Here is a 25,875-nt window from a genome sequence, read left to right as displayed (position 1 = left end):
AAGGCAGCATTTATTTGGTTCCCTGGGGATGGGCTCAGAAGACTTTGTCATCTTAGCCACAAATGTTTCTTCCATATGAACTGAAGGTGTTAGGGTTGTGTTACACCTATGATAATCTTTCACAACTGTCACCAAAAAGGGTGATGCCATGGTCCAGTGCTCCAGGAAAATCTGGTCATGCACGTAGGCACCAAATGGAAAAGCTGTTTAAATAGCAAAGATAAAGTTTTTGTGACTTATAAATACAGTGGGATATGACTGGGCAAATGACTGGATTGGTGATACTCTGCACATAATGCCTTTCTTTCAGGCTGCAATTCCTAACGAGCATGACGCTTCAGGGCATTCCTCAGAGACAGATAAATCATACTGTACGGCACGAAAGCAGTAAATAGCCAAGCTGAATGACTTTAAAAATGTGACAAAACTGATAGCATCATTTATGGCAACTCTTTTACTGTGCTGCCAATTAAGGTCTGCTCCCAAGCTATTGCAATAAGCCCATGAAACAGCTATCTAACGTGACAGTTTCTGTCTCTACTTTTAATATCCTAGACTTCCCATTTTTGGTAGAAGATCACATTCTCTATTAAAGTTATAGTGCCTAGCTGTTTTGCAATGTTATTATGCTAGGAGTTGATCCGTCTTCTAATAATGCCTATCTGTCTTCTAATAATGCATATATTGTAATGGTTTACAGCAGAAACTGAGGAGAGAAAGGTGTCCATTATTAATGTAAACCTTCCAACCGAGTTAATGACAATCAAATTCTGTAGTAAAATTAGCTTCCCTCATCAGGCATCTCCAGTTATCGTCAGAAGAAGCGTGTTTGTGGCTTTACCACGAGAGGGCGTGTAAGGATTTTTAATATTCTGACTTCTATTCACTAGACGCTGAGTGAGATTCAAATAAATAATAGATATTTGCTTCCAAAATGTGTTATTGCATTAAGTACTATTGGTGCATGTTGTAGGTCAGAGTGAATGTAAGTAGGTAAGGCTTGATAGCAGAACAGCCACAGGCTCTGGCCAAGCGAGTGACGTGAAAGCACGTCTGCCTCTTGCTATTTCTCAGCTCAGCTTGTTCCTCTAGGCAATCATTTTCCAACTTGGGTTTCCAAAGGTATATTCTTAAGTGAAAGCAGCTTAACCTTTTGTGAGGAGGATAGAATGTTTTAATGCAAACTCTTAATTTCAGAGAGAAATTGGCAACTTTTGCTTAGCTGCCTGTTTTTTGACATAGACATTTGCAAACTCTTGCCTTAATATTCTGCTGTGCTGTTGCAGAGCTGAAAAAGCACACTCAGTTTGCTGCGCAGCTCTTTGGAAAGTTGCTTTTATTTCTCCTTAAGGCTATGAAGTAACACAATATCCTAAAATGTTACAGACTGGGCTAAATCCTGTTGTCGCCAGTACAGACTCAGTGACTTCCACAGGAGCCTTCTCTGTATAGGGAGTTCAAGATCGGCCTTATAAAAATACAACACGGGTAAAGTTCAACACTTGGTGATATTATTATGGGTCGAAAAGAGAGGAAATGAAAAAAAAAAAAAACCTCATGGAAACACAAGTCATGTGAAAACATTTAAATGTTAAGGTTTTCATGGTTTCTTTCTGTGGGGAAGGTCTCACTTCTGTATATTCATGACAGTGTATGCATACACAGTATCAATATCAAAATGAGTGTATTTTGTGTTTCCCTTCTATTCCAGTTCAGGAACATTCCTCCCAGTTTTTCTGTGAGACCATTTCCAATGATTCCATAGAGCTTCTGGTACTGGGTATGGGAGATGGACAGAGGAGAACAGTAAAACTTGGACACCAGACAAAAATATGGCATAACCTATGGCTCAAAAGAAGAATGTTAACAAAAAATGTGCAGCATGCAGTACTTTTTTGTCCGAGATTACTACAACAATAACATGAACCCAACCTAATGGTGTCTGCACTATATATTACAAGTAGCTCTTTATGATCGTTCCCCCTCCCCTTCTCAAACATTCTGATTAGACCTATTTCCGAAGCTTGTTTGAACAGCCTGTCACTATTTGTTTAAGTTTCAAACCTGTTTTAAATAAACACATGTCCATTTTATGTACTAAAACAAGGGGGGTGGGAGGAGGGAAGTATGACCCGTTGCTGAAAACTATTTTAGCACAAAGAGAACCCTAAACAGAATTTTAACCTTTCATAAGGTTTTGTCTTCTGTAAACCCATGTATTTGTCACTGGATTTTTGTCACCTAAACTGCTCTGTTTAAAATAAAAGAATCTCAGCTAAAATAAATAAGATTAGGAAAATTGTTTGAAACACTCGATGTCCTTTGAAAAGCACTCTTTATAATGAAAGCAAGGGTCCCCTTGGCAAATAGACCGAGGCAAGTTCTGGCTTGGTCAACCTTTCTGGAAGTCTTACACAATTGGAAAGAAAATCATTGCAGACCTTGCTTTTAAGACCATCAAAATTTAATGGGAACTTATATCCTGGATGTAAAATTATATCAGGGCTGTTAAAAATTATATGGAAAAGAACTCTTCATTCAGTTCTGTAACTTTTTAAAAAGCCATTTCTTAAGAAGCTTTTATTAAGTCAAATCAGTCTGTTGCTGATTTACTGTGCAAATTTGTGTTGACTGTTTCTGTGAAGCAAGAAAGCTGGTGGTGGTGAAGGGAAAGATGCTCTGCCTGAGCTCCTCTTAGGCACCAAAGCTCCTGAGATGCCTGCTTCACCTTGCCTCCTTTGATTGGAAGCCATGAGGATTGTCCCAAGGGCACCCCTCACTGCCTGCTTGCCCATTGGACTGTATGTAGGGAGGACAGAGCATGTTCCTGGCCAGAGTTCCAGGGATTTGCAGGGAGCCCAGGACAGAAGTGAAATTCGTCACTCTGGGAGGATTAGGAGGTGTAATAGTGCACTGAGTCAGGGCAGTCTCAAAACAAAGAGATCACACTATCCCACTCTTCTGCTGGCCCAAATTTGGCAGCTCTGGTCCAAGAAACAAATGTCATTAATTACACGGGCATCCTTTGCTTGTGGAATGAGCCAATTTTGTTCAGCCTCGGTCCTTCTGCAGCTCAGCTTGCACCCCAGCCCGAGAGGCAAGGCACAGCTCCTCGGCCACAGAGGAGGACGTGCTGCCCACAGGCTGAGTCCAGAGCAGCATTATGGATCTGACAGCTCCTCACCAGAAATGTGGAGGGAGAAGGCAATTTCTGCATTTCTGCCTGGCATTTCTGACCGAGGGGGCGGCGGGGAGAGCGAACATGAGGAAGTAAACGCTTCCTTTTTCTACCTGAATCAAACAGCTGGTGAGGAAGTGACTTTATTTCCCTCGTTATCATTGGTTTGGCAGGATATCCTCTTGAGCCACACATTGTATTGAATGAAGAGCCAGAGAGACTTCCATTTTACTGTACGGGAATTGCCTCGCAGCTATTTTACGCTGCCCTCTCTGTGACTCCAAAACAAACAAACAAACAAACACTCACTAGCCTCCCAGCTTTTGAAGAAACTTGCACGGGTGTGAACAAGGCCAGTTTGCCATCCACTGCGGGGCAGGAGAGGGAATAGCACACACTCTGATGCCAAGGTTTGGCAGCTGAATGACTTTTACCTCACCCCTGCCTCCACACGAATGACATAAATTCTCATAAAAGCTTTTGTTCCCGCATGGTAACTCATTTCAGAAAGAGTTTGGGGAGGGAGGGAGGGGGGAAGGGAGGGAGGGGGTGGACAGAGCTGGTTAAATTGTCCCATGTTTTCTATGCCGTGAAACCTCATTAAAATGTCATCTTGCAGCTAACAAGAAAAGTTCTTGGAACACAAAAAGTAGACAAATGTGTAACTGTTCTTTTCCCAAAGAGTTTATGAGTCTTTCATGCAAGCCTAAATCGTGAGTACAAATAAGGGCAGCTCAGCCCCTGGCTGTGCTGTGCTGTGCTGAGGTGTGGTGTTTCACAAGGCCCATATCTTTAGAGAGGCTGATATCCTTTTACACCTGGGAGTGCCGACATGCTGGCAGTCCTGCCAGGTGCACATTAACAAATTATAATGGGAAGGAAAAGAAGGTGTCACCACATAAACCCTGCTGATCATGGAAAAAGAACCTGCCTGGGGAGTGGTTTTGGCATGTGAACCCCTGAACCGATTTCCATCTGGGTTTTTTTCTTTCCCTCTTCACCTTTGCTCATGGTAGGCATTGGGTCTATTTTGGAGACACGGTTCAGTGGTGAACTGAGCAGTGCTAGATTAATGGTTGGACTTGATGATGTTAGAGGTCTTGTCCAACCTGGTATGATTCTATGATTCTGTTTTGAATTCTCTGTTTCTGCATGACCTGACACAGTCTTAGGTCTGCAGCTGATGTATTAGATGCTGGCGGCAAACAATTTTTTATTTTGTTTCTACAGTGTCGTCTGAGGTTTCTGACTTTGAACAAAACTAGTTTTCATCACAGTAGTCTTGCCTAACTTCTTTGTTCCTTATCCTTACTATCTATTTGTATAAATTCCTACATCAGTGAGCCTGTGATTTTGGGGCTCTCACTGTAAGGCTCTGTGAACTGGCATTAGTAGAAATAGTATTTGCATGACTGACTAAACATGTCAGTCAGATGGAGACATCTAAGGAGCAAGGACTGACTGTGGTTAGGTTTGCTCATGAAAAGTGATGCATAGGCTTAGAAATATATAAATGTGAGTAGTTACAGTAATGGTGATGACTAGTCCTCCTGTCTATGCTCCTAAAGAGTGACCCTTCTGGCAGGTAGGTTTTCTCTAGACCCCTGTGGGATGAAGGGTAAATCCAGGCTTTGAGGAATAGTCAGGCCATATCTTTAAACACAGGATTTGTAAGGTGTTGATCATTCAGCTTGGATAGAAATCCATCCGGTGTTCAGACTAGGCCACATTCTTGTCAAACCAAGTCAGCATGAGAACTGTTTCAGTAATTTAGTCTTGGCATCTCTATTTAATTCATTTAGACGTGGTTCTGCAATATGCAAAAGCCCAGACCTAATGGAGGCTGCCTCGTTCTCTTATTCCTGGAAAGGCCCACACTATAAAATGAGGTATTTCTGGCATTAGGAAAACAGCTGTAATGTCAGTGCAGCATCTAGCTGTGTTGGTATTTGATGGGTGCCACTTCTGAGGGAGCACTTTTAGCAATTATGAGAAAAAGAAGGCAAGAAGGCCTTCTGGACAAAATACTGTGTTCAAGCAACACAGTCAAAGCTGCTCTATTTGATCCTTCCCAAATTTGAGATCTTTTGTAGGTTGATAGTCCTGCTCAAATAATTTGCTGCTTTATTTGATTTTATGAAGGTATCTTACTTAGAGTGCTAGAGATTGTTCTACCTAGAAAACAAATGTGTCCCCACACATGAATCTCAGTTGCACTAAAACCGAGTCATCAGTGGGCCATATTCTTCCCCAAATTATCAAACCCATTCTAAAGAGTTTACATTCCCATGCAACAGTAAATTTATTTGTGGATTTGTGAATCCCTTTGAAGGAGAGAGAAAGTGTCACAGAGCTGCTGGGGAGACTCATCTCGCGCTGTAACGTCGCTCTTTACCTGCATCCTCCGAAAAGAGGCTGGATGCATTAAGACCCTTGTCAAATCTTCAAGAATGGCTTAAAAAAAATAACTTGAATGTCAATGCAGGCCTGTTTTTCCCTAAATCTTACTTAAATTCTCTGTCTTGTTTGTAACTGGCTTTCTATATGAGTGCCCTTATCCTGCAAATAGCCCAGCTAATTTAAAAGCGCAGCTCTGAAGATTTGTCTACAGTGGGTGCTGCACTGACAGCAGAGGGAAATGTGAACACATCCCCCAATACATTCCCTGCCTGCTCCAGCTGCCTGGGCTGTTCTTGAGCTGCCACAGAAGAGTTAAATCACATAAGTGCCTGGGAAATGGGAAATGAAAGTAGCTGCTTGTACAAGTGCTCAGGGGGCTGTGGCACAGTGTCTGTCCTCCAGGCCACCGAGGCTTTAATTTAACCAGCACATCCAGCAGTGCCGGGCTCAAGGCACAGGTATGAGCAGAGGCAGAGAGAGGACAGCAAGGTGGCAAAGCTGTCAGCCTGGGGAGGGACCTAGCTCAGGGTGGCCTTTCCCAGAAAAGGCTGAGTGCACGTGTGAACCAGACAGGTGAAATCCAACTGGTCTGAGCAGGTTGTCCCATCGACTGTGCCACGAGGGACCAGTCATGCGTTTTTCTGCTGCCTGTTTTAACATCCCTCAGGGATATGCTCCATCTCATGTTTGTTGTTTCAACACTCAGTTCTGATCCAAACTCCTTCGACTTGACAAACTCATGCTTAGCATTAAGCAAGAGTAGCACAGAGCTGGAGTGGTGGCCTGGCTGTTTCATGGTGCTCCATGGTGCTCCAGCAGCAAGAGGCCATGCAGAAGTGCCAACCAATCCTCATGTGACTTGAGGCAGGCACTTGTTTTTTTCATAAATCTTGTGACAAGCAACTGATTTACAGGGCCTGTGAGACAACACAGCTAACATTACGCTAAAGTAACCTCATGATAAATCCGTAATTTAATGAGTAAGTGCAAAAAAAGGCCATGCTGTAGACTTCAATGGACAGTTGCATTTCTACCACCAGCCACCTGGAAAATACAAATTTACCCATGTGTTTTCTTTGGCAGCCTACACCTCATTAGTGGCTCAGACCATTTCTGCTCACCTGAAAAAGCCTTATTTGAGGCAGAGAAGAGGCAGCATTTTTTGGTCATTTCTGTCTTTTGCCATTTCCTAAGTCAGGCCTCCCACCAGGAGCTGTGGGAGGCAGACAGGTCCTGGCAGTCTGATGGAACGCTGAAAATTCTTCCCTTCCAATGTGGTGCATGTGAGAATGGGGCCTCTTGGTGTCTCGCTCCATGCTCTCATCAATTCACAGCTAAGTGATAATGGGAAATTAAAATAAGGGGAAGGTCTCTGCTCAGAAGAGATTGTTTTTAAATGGGTGCCTTCCCCCATCCCACTTTTTGTTCTTTCTGTCCTTTTCATCACTTGCACAAAAATGTTTCTCTGGTAGAGAAACTAAGGGTGAAGGAACAGGGAAAGGAATAAGCAGAGTCTGCATAGACTGAGGCAATTAGAAATTTGAACAAAATGAACTAATTGGGACAGAAGAAAACTGTTGTCAAAAAAGCTGAAATTTTAAGCCAAGACAGCTTTATGTGTTGCTTGCTGTATAGATTGGGGGGGGGGGGGGCGGGACCTCATAGGTTAAAGTGGGCTGGTATATCTTCCATTTTTGGGTTCATCCAGAAAGTCCTTTGGTAAATGTTATCAGGTAAGAGCTAACAAGGACCACTTGAAAAAAAAGGACCAGTAAGTGTGTAAGAATACAAGCCAAGTCAGAGTAAAGGACTTTGTTTTGCTATTCAAAACAGCTCAAATTAGTTTGCATACACAGTTGTAATTCATTAACTATGACCAATAGATTTATTTAAATGCCACCCAACAAAACCAAAATATGAGGACCTAATAAAAGGCAAACCTCTCGACCTCCAAAACCAACACCAAAACATACAACAGGCGTCCTGCAGAAGAACTGGGATCTTCTCCTATTCAAAGTACCACCAGGATGTTGGAAGGCAACACACTCCTATCCGTATCTATACTTTAATTCTTCTGTAACAAGAAATAATATCTTGATGATATGAGAAAGGGCACAAATTCTGCATATTTCCTTTTAGCAGAAAGCTTTAAAACTGAAAAATATTGGACACTGGTAGCAGGAGAAAAAATGCTCTTCTTTAAGTAATTCAGGGGCTTTGCTGGTGTCACTGTTCTGGCCCTATTCCTTGATGGAAACATGGCTTATACCAGCTGCAGCAGTCTGCCAGCATGGCTGAAGTACCTCCCAAACAATGTGAGTTACACTGGCAAAAGGACTTCTCTCTGGTCTAAGTCTACGTAAGTCTCCATAGTGGGGAAGGGAATCATGCCAAAATAGCTATCTTTGTAGGCTAGGGATGTGATTTTTTCCCCATGAGATAGTTGTGCTGGCCAGACTTTGTCATGTAGACCCTAGGAATTTTTATTTGCAAAATAAGACTGTAATTTATTTTAACCAGATGTTCAGCACTGATCTGTGTCTGTGCATTCACAGCACACTCCAAGTAATTTTCACTGTGAAAGACATATACCTTGGACACTGGTAAGATTTTAAAAACATAATGCTGAAGCTTTAAGACTGTGGTGGGCTTTCCTCTCTTTTTGTTGGTAATGGGTAGCTCCCAATGAAGTAAGCCGGTGTTCTGGGTGTTGAGTTTTGCTCCTATCAATCAGATTCCCCACAGGCCCTGTATGGCAACAGTCTCAGCTCTCCCAGGTATCAGAAATTCACATCAATTGCTGGAGCAAGTCATGCAGTTCCTAATGGTTGCTGGGAGAATAGAGTGAGAGCTGAAATGACCTAGGATCTCTCTTTTCTCAGTAAAAAGCAGGAGGTACAAGTGCCAGTCCTCTGAATAAACAGATCCCTCTTTGTTTTCTTTCATGCCTGGTGTTCTTGAGGGGAGGCAGGGGCTGGTTCTGCTACAGGACAGTGATCATCGGAGTGGTCACGTAGCTGTCACTGGAGCCTGATGTACCAACCACTATCAACAAGTTACACATACACATCCTTGGGAACAGCTGAAATACAGCTTAGCCTGCATTCCTATGGCCAGTCATTCAAAACAGAAACTAAAGGATTTAGCTAACTGCTGCTTTTTTTTTTTCATAAGCCTGCGTGTCCTTGCAGATCATTCACAAAGGGCTGCACATTTATATTTCCTGTTGACATCCTTTGAAAGGGAGAATGCCAATGGAAATTTGATCTTTTAATCAACAATTTTTGTGGACAGCAAGTCGGATGAAAATTTAAGAAGGATTAAATTCTATCATTGTGACCTTGAACTAAGAGCACAAGGAAGGAGAATGCTGTTAACTTAGGCAGGAAAGATTGGTAATTACTCCATGTGTTGGCATTTGCAAGTAAGTGGAAATTTCATGCAAAATTTCAGATACTCAAAGGAAAGAATTTTAAACAAAATCAGGACTGTCAGCCAAGGAAACAAAAAAATCATCACCTATAAAATCGGCCTTGAAAGCTTCCCCAATTTCTAAAATAAATAAGACCCCACAGATCAGAAACCACAGATCAAAACTGATATGAAGTCCTTCACAAATGTCATAATTTATTTTTTTAATACTTCTAAGAGCAGGTGGGAGCACACGGCAGAGCGCAGCTCTACAGAGGGGAAGAGAGAGCTCACCTCTCACTCATCAAGCTACCTCAGGGTCAGGGATAGGGGTGCAAACAGTGAGGGTATATTAGAATAGCACTCTAGGCAGACTGAATAGTCCTGCTGTGAAACTGGCACAACCACTGCTCAGAGGCAGCTCCAGAATCCCTGTGCAGCGCTGCCCTGTAGATGTGCCCCGAGGCACTACCAGAGGAAAAATGACGGATCCTGCTCCTGCTTACGGCATTGCCTTCCCCGTAGAGCAGTGTAAGCTGTGGCTCCTGTGCCAGCAGCTGCTGCTGAAAGCCTCGCCTCTCCTGCCCAGCCACTTCAATGTAGCCTCAAGAATTTCATTAACACATTAATCTGCAATTAAAGAGCTGCCCTTGCTTAAGAGCCAGAGGAAGTGATTACAAGAGCTGAGGAATTCATGTGTGGTGGAAGGAGAGGCACTAGATCTGGAAGGAGGTGCAGCAATCATCTAGAGGATGACCACAAGTAACTCCTGTGTGCAACCACCTCCCACTTCTGTCCCTCTTCGGGTGATGTCCCTTGTACATCTCGATGCTATTTTCCTTGGAGTTCTGCCACTGCTGCCAAAAGGCTTCCTCTCCCCCTAGATCTTCCATCACCCATATCTCCTGCTCCTAGCCCGAAGTGGGAAGGCCCAAAGATGGTTTCCATCAGTTTCACATCAACAGGGGCTTCCTGCCACAGTGGTAACTCTCAGCTGGCTCTTTATGGCTAGAATCCGATGTATAAGTGTCATAAACCCACCCAGAAGCTGCCTTCATAACCTCCTATAATTAACTGTTGCTGCTATAAGTTTAGACAAACCCAGGAAATCACATGCAAAATTCTGTCTGATTTGCTATCTAATCATCTTCTATCTAGGTTCTTCTACCACACACATTGCTGTGGTATCTGAGCATCTTGATGCCTGGATGCAAGTCAGATAAACCCTTTTCAAGCTATCTAAAGCTGCAGTCCTGACACTTCTACACTCTTTTTCAGCCCACACTTTTGCTACAAGCAAACTGCAAAGAAGCTTCTTCAAAGATTTGCTGAATGTACCAGCTTCTCCTGTCTTCCTTTCCCAGATAATGTAAGGTTGGGAAATTTGCCAAGCATCATGCTAAACTGAAAGAGACATTCAAATTGCAGTGAGTGCATGAGCCAAGGGAGCCCAGCCTGCCAGAATGTTATTGCAGTGTTCTCAAGAAGTTCTCAGCATTAAGACTTCATTTCATTGTGTGCCTGTCTGGTTAGGAGATGCTCCACTGGAGACCAGAAAGCCATTGCTTCCTCAGTATCAAATACAAGTGTCTCAGCCAGCTACAAACCATTTGTTAGCTTCAAACTTTTGAGTCAGTTTTGTTTCTTTTTCTTTTAAGACTGGAGGCATTTGATCCTGCGGTTACCATCACTTGAAACAAAACTTCTGCTTTCAAGAAGATTTTAGATATACCCTTTTCTGATGACCATAGGATCGAAGCAAGAACACAGACAGGGACCAACAGTCAAAAAGGTGATGAAAAAAAAGTGTATTTTTTCTGGATGAGAAATAATAGATATGGGTTTGATTGATTTAAGAACAAGTAAGGGAAGAGAAAAGTTCAGAACTTATCTATACTTTTAACAGTAAAGAAGCAATCCTCCCCACAGGAGGAACCATTTAGACTGATATCAAAGTGTATTCTGACTCATTAACTGAAATATGTTGTGCTGGTGGGACACAGTTGTATCAGCAAGATTTTTTCTGCAGAAGGGTTCATACCACTGTAACTTATATCCATAAAAAAAGTCAGATACATCAGCAACAGGGGCACACAGTAGAGTGCAAACCAGGCACGAAACATAGGGAAGAACATGCAGATCAATGTTTTGGGCTATTTTTCATATCTGTGTTGTAAAAGTTCCTGTATGTCCATAGTGAGAGCAGTTAAAATACAAAGACTCTCCACTCCCATCTATAAAAACACAAACATCAAGAAACTAAAAGAAAAACAAAGCATCTTCCTTTTTTAGGCTATTTACTCCCACAGCTTTAGTCATAGAGTTGGGGGGAGGGGGGTGAGGGAAAGAAGCTGAACTGAGCTGGTAATCACAGCATTAAGTTGATTTGACTATTAGAAAACTTTAATTTCAATGTTCCCCATGGCATTTCTGGTATTTATTTCCTTATTTACTTCTTGAGACTATTTAATACTTTGACCTGAAGGAAGAAGAATTTGTACAAGCAAGAAGATTAAAGGTTCGAATTAGTTAAAGATGAAGCAAATCTATTGATTCATTACAGGCCACTGTTCTCACTGTCACCAGTGATGCCGTCATGTACTAATGCCATAACGTACTGTCATGTACTATGCTTGAAGAAAAAGGACATTTTCAAGAAAAGGTTATAGATGGCTTTTGATTGGAAAAAAATACACTGCTGCTTTGCATTCTTTTTGTCCTATCCAAATGGCCCTTCTACACATGTAAGAACCGTGAAAGGGTCAGTGATTCTCTTCTCACACCGACCTGACCTTGTAGGTTGGTCTCAGTCTAATTTTGCCATCTGTGTTCACTCCAAAATTGTACCTCTGAATTTGCATTCCTTTCACACATTTGAGTGCTTTTCATATGCTTTGTTCATGTAGTTGCTTTCCTTATGGTGCATGTTTCTTCTGCCATTTCTTGTGGGATTCCTTCTTCCTCTGGCTGTTTAACCTTACTTCCTTCATCACTTATCTTTTCACTATTCAATTTCAGGCATTCGGTGCTGCCTTGCAGAGCTTCCACAAAGCATTTGTCCGTACCCAACTTATGCCTTTCCTTGATGGTATACTGCTTATTCCTGTCTATGGAGCCCAAGTTAGTGGAGACAAATACATGATTGTCATTGTGCCAGCTAATCGTGCTTGAGCCATGGTCCCAGCAGGTTTTAACTGCAGCTGGCTGCTACAATGCTGAGCGTAGCCTAGGTGGATGCAATAGCCAAGTCACCGCAGGCACTGTGCCAAAGGGACTCTTCAAGGTTGTGCTGTGACACAGCAGTAGCCTGCAGCAAGACTGGCCCTGACTAGTACTCAGTGATAACTCAAGACCCAGCTTGTGACTCAAAGAAACCCAAGTTGAGGTGGTGTTCCTCTAGAAGCAAACAGGAGCTGGGTAGGAATGCTTAAAATAAGGCTTAGTCCAACACCAGTATGCCAGGTTTGCTGTGAAGCCAACACAAAACCATGCTCAGAAAGCAGGGATACCTGGGCACTGTATGGCTGGAGAGCTGCATGCAAAAACCTCCTGTGTGCAAGGCACAGCACACCTGTATGATCTATCAAGGAGCTGGTAGGAGCTGAGCCATGTGAGAAGTTCTCTGAAGGCTTTCACACTCTCGGGAGGAGAAGCATCTCATAAAGCTGTGTTTATTACTTCCCCTCTGGTCAATTTTTAAGGGTAGATTTAGGAGGAGGAAGATGAAGTTGCTCTTTGCTGAATTTTTACATGTTAAAATACATATTTATGTCACAAAGGTTAAAGAAAACAAAAAGAGCATCACCTCAAAGAGGTGAAAGTTCAATCCCTGAACTGCCATCCCGAATTAGGTTTCAGGTACACCTAAATGTTAGTACTCACTGAGTTAGCTACAATCAGTTTGTGATTAATACCCAGGTTAAGAGTAGTTTCTTCCTTCTGTCTCTCACTTTTTCAAGATAGTGTTGTGTCAAGTGTTAAGAAAATTGCTCTTCTAATTTGTGTGCCTCCTGATTTATTTGGCCAGGCTTAGGGGAGCAGCACAAGTCCCTGTTACCACAAATCTGTTAACAATTCTTTTGAGTTCAACAATGCTCATTCTGTTTCCTTTTCTTAAGCTGGATATTAGCAACAAAGACCTGCTAATGTCTTTACTTTTCAAAAGTTGTAAAAATGCTTTGGAATTTCTACTTTAGCATTTATTTATTTGTCTTCAGAGATTCAGTTGCACAGCCCTTCCCACTTACAGTTCAGCTAAATAATGTTCATGTTATCCTTCTATACAGGAGTATTTCCTCTGCCTCTGCGGCCCAGTCTTTCTTTCCTGAAAGAAGGTAGATAATTCTGTTTTTCCACTACATTTCCCTACCACCCATGGCTATTAAAATCATTCTCCATGGCAAAATACTCTGATTGTTCTTTTGCTTTTAAGCTTGTTACATTTATCTAAATAGTTACGCTATTCAACTCCTTTTTCTGATACCTTCCCAGTTTTCCTGAATTCCCTTTTATACATTTACCAAAATTACGACTCTCCAATGGTTGTAATTGGCATCATGTTCTCTGAATTCACAAGACGCTGCCATATATACAGATGTCTTTAATAGACATATCTGACTAATATGTTCCCCAGACGCTCATAACTTCTGGCTTATTTGCAGGATCTACTTCTGTTCTGGTTCTCTCCATTTTCTAGGCTCTCCTCACTCAGTTACTGTACTCTCTATCTAACAAACCAGATCACCTTCTTGCACAGTCTGTTCTGGCCACACTGAGAACTGGCACAGATCTCACTGCTTCATCAGACTTGCATATGAAACTGGGAACAGCTGAGTCAAAGCCATTTGCCCTTCTTGGACCAGAGTTTTCTGTCGAGCCAAATGATGTTACTTCCCAGACAATTTATCTTACTTACTGGTAAGAAAAGTTCATCCAGTGCCTCATGATATCCATTGTTTTGGCCGAAATTAAGAAGCTTGCTGAGCTCATGTTCGTCACGACTGTGTTCCTGAGGACAACTGGGGGTGTTTGCCTCACCAGTCTCATTCTGAGCAGTGACAAAGCCAGCTTTAGTTGCAAAGAGTCACACTGTCTGCCAGAGAAGGATGATCTGACCCTCCACTCTGCAGCCATAGGGGAACTGGCTTCTTGAAGCAAAGCCTTGGCCAGCTCGTGCCTGAGAGCCACCCTTCCCCTTCCAAATGACCTTTCAGCTTCTGAGCTTCCTCAATTTGTCACAGACATTTGTGGGACTTCAGAACACTTGAAAGTAAAGAAGCAGAAGCTGTGTCAAATCAAGGATCCTTAAGGTAAGATATTTTAACCAGCTCCATAGCCAAAATAAGAGTTACTGTCTTTTTATCTACTTGCTTGCGGTAATAAAATGTTTGGCTTTTGGCTGGGCAAACAGCTGTCAGTACTGTATTGCCCATGTGAGTTCCTTCTCATTGTCACTGGAATGTATCCCACTCACCTAAACATTCAAAAAATATGCTTTCAAGTTAGATTCCTAAACACAGGAGAAGACACCTGAGTAGACTGAGCTTCGCAGTGGGGACCTCCTGCCTTGGTGGCCTGAAGTTAGTTAGGCACATGACAATTACTGGAAGTCTTGGGCAGAGAAATGCACTACAAAGCTACAGTCTAGATGGGGACGGAGGAAATCAGTTAAATTCCTGATCCCATTTCTAAAATCTTAATATTATGCATTAATCAGTGCACTGATAATAATTTATTAAAACTGTTGGAATTTAAGAAATCTATTCTGAAATTGGTGTTTGAATTTTCTGCAGTCTTTATTTGACAGGGATCAGAGTAGAGCAATAAGACTATAAGAACACAGAAAACTTTTCCATAGGGAGAGCACTGGAACAAGCCATTTGGGAATGCAGCCATCTAACTGAACAAGGAGTCAATGAGTGACAGGGAGAGAGAATGTGCAGATGGAGATTCAGCACTCCCGGTCCTCATCATGCAAGCAAGAAACAGAGGGATTTCAATAACATAAGGAAGGACAGGAAATTCAAAGCTGGTAAGACAGCATACTTTTGCATGCCATCCTCAATTAGACCATCTTATTATATAAAGTATTTAAATTAGATAATTGCTACAGAATGCTGAGATGAGAGTTTAGTGAGCTTCAAAGAATAAGTAAATATTTCTATAATAAACAAAAGCCATTAACAGTCCAAAATAATAGGGATAGTAGTAGTAATAATAATGGTGGCAATAGCAATAATAGTAATAATAGTTGTTATTATTATAATAATTATAATGAAAGGCTTTTGTTTGAAGGATTAAATAAATCTCTGATTTTTGGGATTATGTGAGATCTTCAAAAGGACTATACAAGACAGCGGGAAGGGTGGGAGATGACATTATCCTAAATCCATCTCTTGGGGCATTTTTTTGCCTTCATTTGAAGCAGGTGGTGCCCAGTACAGGCACAGACACAGTCTGTGCTAGATTGATCATGATTCCAATAAAGATGGACAATTTAAAATAATTATGTATTAGCTGAGCAGGGGATTTTTGTGTCCTTTTGTGTTTATAAAGACATCCTTCTAATTTTTTTCATGTTCATCAAACAAAAAGACTTTGATTGAGACAAAATCCTTGGATTCCTAAAGTAAGAATTGTATAGAAATTTGAAAAAAATCTATACAAGCAACATAGTACCTTTAACTTAAGAAAAAAATTCCATTATGTTTTTTTATCTGCAAAATGAATGGTATTATTTAATATTTAAAAAAAGCTGTAAGTTAAATGCAAGGCATAATGAAGGATTGAGAAAAGAAGTTCAAACCTGAGTTTTAGAATAGGCAAATTCTTTAATCTTAGAAGGAACATTTTCATAAACTACTTAATGAAAACTAAAAAGTAAACAGAACAAAATTTAGGTTTCGTTCACGTGCTTTATCCCAATGGAAGGAATAATAATTCAACATATAATGACTGCATCATAAAGGGAAGAGGCTGTATTAAAAAAAAAAACAGAAAAAGAAGAGAAAAAAAGGATCATTCTGGTCCTTACTTAGCTGAAAAAAAGCTAAAAAACCTGGTAACAATACAGATTTTACCATGTGCCAGGGTATAAAATACTACTGTTTATGTAGGGCTGCCTTCACTCCTTTGTCCAGCCACAAGCACTGTGACGGGTCAGTCATGGGTTTTTAACTGAATTAATCACAGCAGGGGAGGACGCTCTTCCCGGCTGCTCTGACGACCACCCCTGCATTCCTGCTCTGTTTGAGGTTGGAGTGACTGCTAGAAGAGGCCACAGAAGTGTGGCTGATGGTGCTGGGGCAGAAAAGGATTCACCATGCCATAGATGGGCAACTGGATGCTGTGGCTGGAGCCAGGGGCAGAGGGGCAGGCTGAGCACAGGTGTCCTCATGGAAGGTGACCCGTAGGAGCAGGGACACAGACTGTCTCCCTTCACATGGTGGTGCTACAGAAGACAGCAAAATCACATCAGTCTGCAGGAGTTTATAAGTCTTTGCTTCTTCTCTACTCTCCCTAGAGGACTCCTCAGTTTATTTTTATTTTTCAGCCTTCCTTGAATCTCTTTCATTTCCTCCCCAGCTTAATTATGCAGCACTGTATTATATAATTTAGACAGGCGTGAGCATTTTTAATGACATCAAGTCTTTCAAAACTGCTTCATGGAAGAAAATACAGCTTGTACATCTGTAGTGTGCAGTGGGGTAACACAGTAGTGTCTTTCCCACCAACAGCCCTCCCCCAAGTACTTTCACTCACCCCTTTTCAGACCACTAAGCAACCACTGCCGATCACCCTTCACGCCCCATCCCACCACTTTCGCTCTCAGTCATTTGCCCACTGCCTGTGAATCTGTCAGGACTTCACCAAACCATTACAGACACCCACCCTTTCTTAATCACCTCCTGAACCCTTTCATGCGGGCAGGGATATTCATCAGTTGTTCGGCTACAGCTCTCAGTACTGTGGCCAATGCAATACATTCAGACAGAGAGAGAGAGAGAGAGAGAGAGAGAGAGAGGAAAGAACCAAGTGATACTGGCACTAGGTGGGAAACTCAGTCAGAAGTTTAAGCAGGTATGAGTCTCTTGAAACAGTTGGGGAGTGCAGGAAACTCATCTCCTTGAACCACTTCTGTAATGCAACAACTACACCCAGAGGCAGGTCCCCTTAGGTTCAGTAATTACAGTGATTGAGAAAGAAACTCTTCCAGGTGATTCAGAGAAGTAGCCACATAATGTGGCTATTCCCACACTGCCCTCCCATGAAACCTCTCTTCCTATCTATCAAGCATACAGGGGAAAATCCTTGCCTATCTACCTGAACCAGAATCCCTCATTTAGTCTTTGTGTCTCAGTGCATCATCTGTGGGTGGTGGTAACAAAGTGCTTGTCTGGGGCCCATGGAGAAGTGTTCCTGGAAGGTGATTGCTATGGCAGCTGTGGAGGATCACCCACAGTGGGAAATGACAAGTGCCTCTGCATGTGGGCAGAGCTGGGAAGTCCCCACAAATGCGGCATCCATGCCTGCTGAGATCAAGCACACACACTCCTCTCTGTTTCTCTCGTAAAAAGGGTCATGGTATTTCCCTTTGGGAATTGTGTATTGTGGCAAGTCAATTTCTAGCTGTGTTTATCTTAAGTGGTTTTATATTCCCGCATGAGTTTGCTATAGCAAAAGAAACTTCCATGTGCATATCTCCTCAGTTTTTGAGCGGAAAATGACAACAAGAAGAAGAAATTTCTCAACAACTCTTCAACCTGAACACTGCTTATCTTTCCTTTCAGCCTACTGTTGAATGAAGTACCCTTTTGAGCTAAGGGAAGCACTATTTGACAGAACAAAAGGTATCTCTCCATGCCTGTCAAGCTCAAGGATATCTGGAAGGTACTATATTCAGATTTACTACCTTACAGAAGTATTATGCAGAATCCAAAGATATTTTTGCCTGTAAATAAATCTAATGCCTAAATACTGGAGATATACATATGTGTGTGTATATATATATATATATATATATATATATATATATACACAACAATACATGTGTGTGTATGTACAATGCTGAGTAGTCTGAAGAACGAAGTGAAAAATCAAGACCCATGCAAGGAAATGAAATCCAGTATTCTGTTACTGTTTTCCCAGCTAACAACCATCCTCTAAAATACTCTGGTTCATTAGTAGAGTCCACCACTGAGTGGTTACCAATGCAAAACATCCATCTTACATGTTGTAAAGGCTCAGTGCCAGAGCCTGCACTTCCTGTAAGCACCTGCTTCATCCACAGCCCCGAGGTCAACAGAAAGAGTTCCCATGCTTTCATTTGACTTTGATCAGGTCCTCAACATCCTAAAGTGAACCTTCCCACCGTTCAAAGAAAGAACCTCCCAGCAGTGAAAAGGACCCCAGAGCTCAGCTTGTGTTACCAGGGGTGTGGGGGCAGTATCTGCAAAGAGACTGGGCAGATCCTAGAAGAGAACGGTCTGGACTGTGCACTGAGGGTTTCAATTACAAGGTTCATTTAACCCAGAAAGCCTCCTGCTGCAGAAGGCCACAGATGTTTTGTTACTCCCCCTTGGTTCTTCCTATCTTGACAGACATCACAGAGACACCGTGCATAATAAGGGTTTATTCGAGTTTTCCGCTCGGGACTGTGCCCTGACCCCAGACCACTGAAGAGCCGATCTCATCCCAGCTACCAGATGCCTGGGTTAGATCTTAGAGTTCTTGTCCTTCACAAACACTTCTTAGTCCCATCTATTGCCAATTAAATCTCCCTATTGTGATGCAAAGAATGATAGCAGCATTTTCTACGTCCACACACTGCCTAAACTGATAAAACGCTCAGTATATGTTAAGAATATAAGTGTGCTCAGTCCATTCACAACACACAATAAGTGCACAATTCAATTAACTAATGCAATTCATATTTCATTAGGACAGAAGCTGTTTGTGACCTTAAACGGACAACAATTTCATGACGGCACTGCAGAATTTTAATTAGATAGGAAAATAACAAAGACAAATGAAACAGAGGGAAAACGTGCTGCCTGGCAGAATTGTTCCGAAGAACTTAAAAACAAAAGATGCAGTTGTTCTGATAAGTTCTTCTCCTCCTTCCCCCTTACTAATGATGCAGAGAACAAAACATTATCGCCTTTCTTTGCCTTTCATTTGTAGAGAAGGCTGTCCCAGTATTGGTGGTATGAACCTGGTATGGTACCGAAAGGCACAGGCAAGAGAAGTCCAAGGGCCTGGTTTAGCTTTTGTTCATGGGTACCTAAGGGAAGGGCAGCTCCTCTAAGAATAATAATTTTTGTATCAGTTTTTCAGAAAAGGCCTAAATATTGGGGCCTAAAATGATCTGTGAAGGAAAGTGGTAAACCAAACAACAACAGACATGATTAATAAAATTGTTAGTAATATTAGGACAAAATAACACACACAATCGCAGTATATAAAGGACTCTGATTAAAGCAGAGAAGGATTCAAACATTAAGCTGTGATTGCTGAAATATTTCTTTTTGATCTACTCTTAAGAAAATGAGAAAAGATTAACAAGGTTAGTTATTACAGTCCTGTAGTAATTTCATACTTAATCCAAAGTATTACCATATATGCTGACCCTTATGTGAGAAAAATGGCTCCCTACAGTCTGTAATTCGGTTTCATTATTTTACCATGCATTACCAAAACTCTCTCATCTTACAGAAACATAAAAGGATGACATCCTTCAGTTTTTAGATACTACATTTAAAGAGATGACAGAAGGACGAAACTATAGATCAGAGTTCATGTTCTGCAGAACAGGCTCCCCCTGCCCCCTCCTTCCCAGACTATGATTTATGTTTTAAAGATAAAACCAGTAAATACATTTTGTACAAAGCTGGCCAGATTTTGTGTTAAAGGCAAGATGCTGAATAGGAAGCAGTTGGATGTGTAGCAAGATGTGTCTGTTTAATCAGGATATTTGTTGATCTGGGTCAGTAACAGGATGGTTGTTTGTCTCTGGCCAGTGGGTGGCAATGGCAGCAAATGGCTTATAGTAGACCAGGATTGATTTTGATAAACATGTCCAGATGGGTATGATTTAAATCAGTAAATATATTGCTTCATATAAAGAGATATTTTCAAATTAATTTTAAACCAATGTTTGCATCTACAAGTCAGTAGATCCTACATATACACTCTTAAAATAGTATTTGAACCAGGGGAATATCAGTAAAGAAAAAGGAAAATAGCTTTGCCTTCTCCAATTGTAACACCTCCAATGCTTTATTTTTTCATGATATATTAGATCAAAGACCTGTTATCTGTATATTAATATTATTTAGTAGTTATTTTTTCAAACTTATTGTGATCTGAAGCTAGTTTTACTGGAAGAGATGAAGTTAATTTATCGTCAGTCTTGTAAAGTAAGTTTTTAATGCAATGAAAGTATCATAACAGCTGCTAAATGAGAGAGACCATAAAAAGGGAGTTTCCAGAACTCACTGATATTAGCTGCTCACCCATACATTCCCTTCCTCTCAAGTTTCAAGATGAGATTATTACAAAAAACAGGCTGATTTGTTACCAAAAAAAAAGAAAAAAAAAGAAAAAAAAAAAAAGAAACTGTCTGTACAAATCAACCAGCTTGGGGGAATTCCCATGTCTGTGTCTGACCTCCATAATCAAAAAATAAGGCATCCTTGACCCGACAGAAAATTCTGCTATTTTTTAGTACTCAACTCTTCACCTGAGCACCTGAGGGGGTGTCTGAGCATCACAGCTCCAGGAAAGCTGTGCTCTAACTGTGGTGGGCCCAGCCTGTGCCAGACCCTCAGGCTGGAGGGGTGACTGCTCAGGGATGAGCAGTGGGAAGCAGGGTGGTGGCCATTGCCGGTCACGGCGGCAGCGTCTCATCCAGCCCCTGAGCACCACGCTGAGTCCCCACACCATGGAGAAGCTGGGCCCAGGCTATTTATCTGTGATAAGTGCAGCCAGTTGTGCAGTCAAATTGCTCTTTACGGCTTCCTTTTTATTTTTTTCCTGTTAAGTTTTTGGCTTGGCTGATGGAGGACGGAGAGGAAATGCATCCCAGCAAAACTGCCTCTCTTGGATTTGCGGGGGCCTTCCAGTCTGTTGTTCCAGTCTGCTTGCTGGCCTTGGGCTGACTATGAGCTGCAATTGTTTTATTTTTTTTAGCCTTTTCTACACTTCAATTTACAAATCTGATGCCAGATTCTTTTCTTTCCCTTACAGTACTGCAAAATGGGATTCACTCTGCAGCCATTCTGCGATCTGCTCTGCACAGCCACAGATGCCACTGACAGCTTTTAGATAGGAGGAAGCTGAGGCTAAAGAGCAGAGAATATTTCTTGCCCTACATTGTTCTTGAAGACTATTTCTGGCACACAGGAAGGTCTCACAAAATTACCATCAAACTTATTTTAGCTAATTCCATACGTGACTTGAAGTACTTCAGAGGTATGTGTCAAGCCTTGGAGAACTGATGGCAAGTTTCACTCCCTGATTAGACATAGAAATAAATGTATGACACTCTTGGGGTTGCCTGGAAGTGCTTTTCTTATAAACAGAGGGGAAAACAGCCTTCAAATGATACACAAGCAAATTAATAGGAGCAGGTCCAAATATTGTACTCTAAAATGAACACTTTGATAAACATAACAATGTGGTTTGAAAAGCATCACTTTTAAAGGTCAGCTATACCACCCTCCGCACATTGAAAGCATAGCGGATATATTGAGTCATACATATTGTTCATTGTCATTTGCATTTGGTGAAATCCCTGCATTTTACCCAATTTAGTAAGCAAGCACCGCCTCGGACTCCCTTGGCAATACCTCTAAATGCAGTTACTGTTTGTTGGGCTAAAACAACATCTTGTCCCATCCTGCACCAGTAAATCACTCTTTGGTCTTTTGATCAATGTTTGCCTTTTCAAGCCTGTGAGTCATTTTGCATTAATGGAAAGAGAGGGAGTGACACACAAGAGCAATGTGAGTATTTTGAGCTGCACCTCTGGGATACTTTTGTGCACGTTGCTCTGAACAAAACGACCATCTGTATCAGTTTGCTGACAACCACTAGTGCATCAAAAGATCTGACTTCCTATCTTTGTGGATAAAGACTGGCTTAATTCTACAGACACCACGCAGAGTCATCAGGCGACCTGTCATAGAAAGGCCCTACTGAAAACAAGCACACTTTTTGCAACCCAGCTTTTTTTTCAAAACTGTCCTCAGCATCTGCCCTCATGGCCTTTTCCATATTCTCCTGCACATCAACCATCAATGTACAACTTCCCAATAGTCATGTCAGTGATGTTTCCAACCAGAATACGGCGGAAGCTGTCCTCACCCTTCCGGGGGCTACACCTGAAGAGTAAGCAAATTTTGTGGGTGTTTAAGCCTTTTAAAATTTTCTATGAGCAATGTAAAAATGACTCATTCCTGCTTTGGCTGGAATATATAATTGGTAAACATTGGTGGGGAGCAATCATATTTCTAAATTTGTAAATATAAACAGTGCATCATGCACCAACTCTTTGGTCCTGTGTTTTTTGTGGGAAGGGCAGGGCAGGGGTTCAGCCTCACAGCTGGGCAGGTTTGGTAGCTACAGCCAACAGCAGCTGAGGGGGAACCAAGAACTGTCCAGCAAGAAGGATACTAGGAGAGGTGGAGGAAAAGAACAGAGGCACCTTCCCATCATAGCACTGATTGAGGCTTTAAAACCATTAAAAAATACCAAAACCCACTCACAAAGATGCATGGCTATGCATCTTTGCACAATGGAGCTTAATCCAAAGATCACCACAGGCAAAGGAAGATCCAGGAAAGAAAAGTCATGGATGTTCTGGATTGAGTTCTGCAGGGAGGACAGAACACATGTCCCTGCAGCATAAAGACTACTTTAAAACTAGTTGGTTTGCTGACTGAAGGAGAATTTAGGCTGTGTAAAAGCACATATATAGCATGCACAAACTCATCAGGAAAGAAGTCACCTTGAAGTGCATTATAAAACCTAACACTTATACAGTGCCTTCAAAATCATAATGTTGCTAATAAGGATTTTTGTTAGTATTCAATAATTTGAATACTAACAATGATGAATTTGTTAGCATTCCATCCAAGAAGGTATGCAAGTCATATGCCTTTCCTTGTCCCTGTTATGGACAAAAGACCAGTGCTCTCACAGGGTTTCATTTGGACCCCTAACCCAACCTGCACAAGCAATTCTGATGGAAAATCTGGAATGGGAACCCACTGACTTGCTCCCTTCTCTCCATCAACCACCAGAAGGAGGACACAGGCTGCTGAGGGTCACCTGTGTGTGTCCTCCCCTTCTGCTGGACTGGGGTGCTGGGCTGCCATGCCCAGCACTCTGGTCCCCACAGTTATTCACTGACTTCCCAGTCCCAGCTGAGGATTCATCTCACACAGCATTGCTCCCCTGCTGCTGGACCACAAAGTTTCTTTGAGACTCTGCATATCCCTTCAGTGACGCCTGTTCGGAGTTACCCGCTGATGAGTAATAGCGTGTAAAAGTCAATTACACTCATATTCATAGAGCTGCTACTTAAAATGTTAACGATGAGGAAACTTGCCCTACAGGAATGAGGATGGGGGCAAACTTTTATTAGCCCCACATGAGCTTTTATCTGTTTTAAATGTTACATTGTCCCAGGAAAGAAGTGCCATTGTTAACAGCATTGGAGGCAGCCAGCTGCACTCAATTTAAAATTAAAAGGGGAAGAAAAAATAAATGAAAAGGGAAAAAAACCAAGGGTCTGCCTGACGCACTGTAGTATGGCAGGCTATGGGTAACTTGCCCCAGAAACTTTTTATTGAATCCAGCCTTTCACTACAAAAGAATTCATTAACCGCTTCATGATGCAAAGTCTGCTAAAGACATTACCCTCAGTGGCCAGCACGGGGCTGTTCCCACACACTGTGAGCACTGCTTTCACTGATCACTGCTGAGTCCAAGGTCACATCTATGAGTCACTGTTATCCAGTCCTGGGCACCAGTGGGATGTCCATGCCTCCAGCTCGAGATGGCTCCACATCTCTGCCCACTGTAGCCCTGCTCAAGTCAGGTCTGGAGAGCTCAGCTCAGAAGAAGTACGAAGTTGGTGTTTAAATCAGCTGGTATTGAGTCTCTTGTGGGCTGAACTTCCTCCCCTCTCTGCACAAGGACTACCAGGGGTGCACAAAACCCTTCTCCTGCCTTCCCCAGCAAATTACCTGTGCCACACACATGTTGCACAAATGGCACAAAAACCACCGCGCCAACCGTCAGCTCAATTCTGTATGGTGGGGTATACCCACCCTTGGGGTCGGGCAGCATCTATTCTAATGAAGTTATCCCAGTGTAAAAACTCCATAAACAATAATGCTACATGAATGTAGCCTCTGTTACTGGGGGAGCCGCACCTTTGAAAATGTTATTTTAAGGGCTGTAAAAAAGGCTGGGGCAAGAGGAGCCAGCCTGACTCTGGGAACTGCTAGAATCTTCCCATCAGTTTATGATTCCCATTCACTATCAGTCAGTTTGCACTTCACTGGTGCATGTGGTGCTGAAAGAGATGCACTAGTGGATGTTTGTTATATTTATGAACCAGGTGGCCCTAACTGCCCCAATTACACTCGCTGCCTTCCATTCATCACACCGCCTTAATGAAGAGAGAGGCTGGCGGATGTCAAACAAGCAGCCAGAAGAAACAAAAGAGAAGCCAGGCACAGTGTCACCCGGCTTGAACCAGCCCACCGGTACCTCTCACGTGGCTGTATCCATTCAGCTCCCCTGCAAATCCCAGCGTGAATGAACACAGCCACTGCAGAGCAAACAGATAAGAGTCCAGAGGAAGTGATCGATATATTTAGATAACGTGTAACAAGAACACGCAGCAACCTGCCTCCTTTTCCAAGCTTGGATAAAGAGGAGAGGAAAATAAAAATCTCAGTATTGGCTGCTTCAGGCTGAGTCATTCTTTGACATTACGGTTAATCGACACCACTGTAACCATGGAGTTAGTCTAAGTTCAGGATAACACGGTGGCTTTATTAAGAAACTCAAGCACAGAAATACAGTTGGAAAGTCCTAGTTCTCCTCAGCAAATGAATCTTTTGAACTCAGCTCAGCCAGCTGCACCTTCGCGTTCACTGTTTTTACAGAGCAGATGCTGGAGGTGTAAAAATAATTCAAAATATGTTAGTCATGCTTGAAATGGTCAAATGAAGATTAGAGAAAAATCCAACAGTTTAAGAGAATGTGAAGGGACATTAAAAGGTATGTAAATATTTATCCATAATTTTAGAGCAGTATGCGAAATACTGTACTTTTTTTTTGCTCACACACTGATTCCAGTGCTCATTAATTGGAATTTCTTCAACTCTGAAAAGGACCTTTATGGGATTGAGAAAAGAAAAACTAGGACAGCACCGAATACGAGCTAGCTTTTGAGACAAGAGCCACTTACGTGACCAAGGCTGTGCTCAATTGCCTTTGCTGTTTTCTTGCAGAGAAGCAGCTGAGCAGTTTTAAATAATAGAAGAAAAGAGTCTGTTTATAGAATAAGCTGGAAATGAGACTCTACCTGCAGAGGCTGAGCACACAGCCAGCCTTCCTCTGGGTTCACTTTAGTTTGAGTTTATTACAAAGCTAAGTTCTCAAGCTGAAAATAATGTTTTTCAATCTGAGAGTTGATCTTTGCTAACTAGGGTATAGTTCAGCAAAGAGGGTATAGTTCATCTTTTTCTTCTCTAAATGGTATATATATATATAAAGACACATGTAGGGACACACAGGACAGAAAGAGTAAGTCTGTCTGTATAAAAACCCCTCTATCTTTAGCTGAAAAATTTTCTGCTGTGTCAGAT

At 42.0% G+C, this 25,875-nt stretch overlaps 1 protein-coding gene across 1 annotated transcript in view; it reads right to left on the bottom strand.

Annotated features, from left to right (window-relative positions):
• BCL2 (BCL2 apoptosis regulator) overlaps positions 1-25,875 on the bottom strand; it is a 96,667-nt gene that overhangs the window by 5,136 nt on the left and 65,656 nt on the right. The gene's annotated exons all lie outside the window — the stretch shown is intronic.

Source organism: Molothrus ater, chromosome 1, assembly GCF_012460135.2.
Source record: "Molothrus ater isolate BHLD 08-10-18 breed brown headed cowbird chromosome 1, BPBGC_Mater_1.1, whole genome shotgun sequence".
NCBI classification, from domain to species: Eukaryota; Metazoa; Chordata; class Aves; order Passeriformes; family Icteridae; genus Molothrus; species Molothrus ater.
Note: the sequence above shows the minus strand (reverse complement) of the source record. Positions and strands in the feature narration are given on the sequence as shown.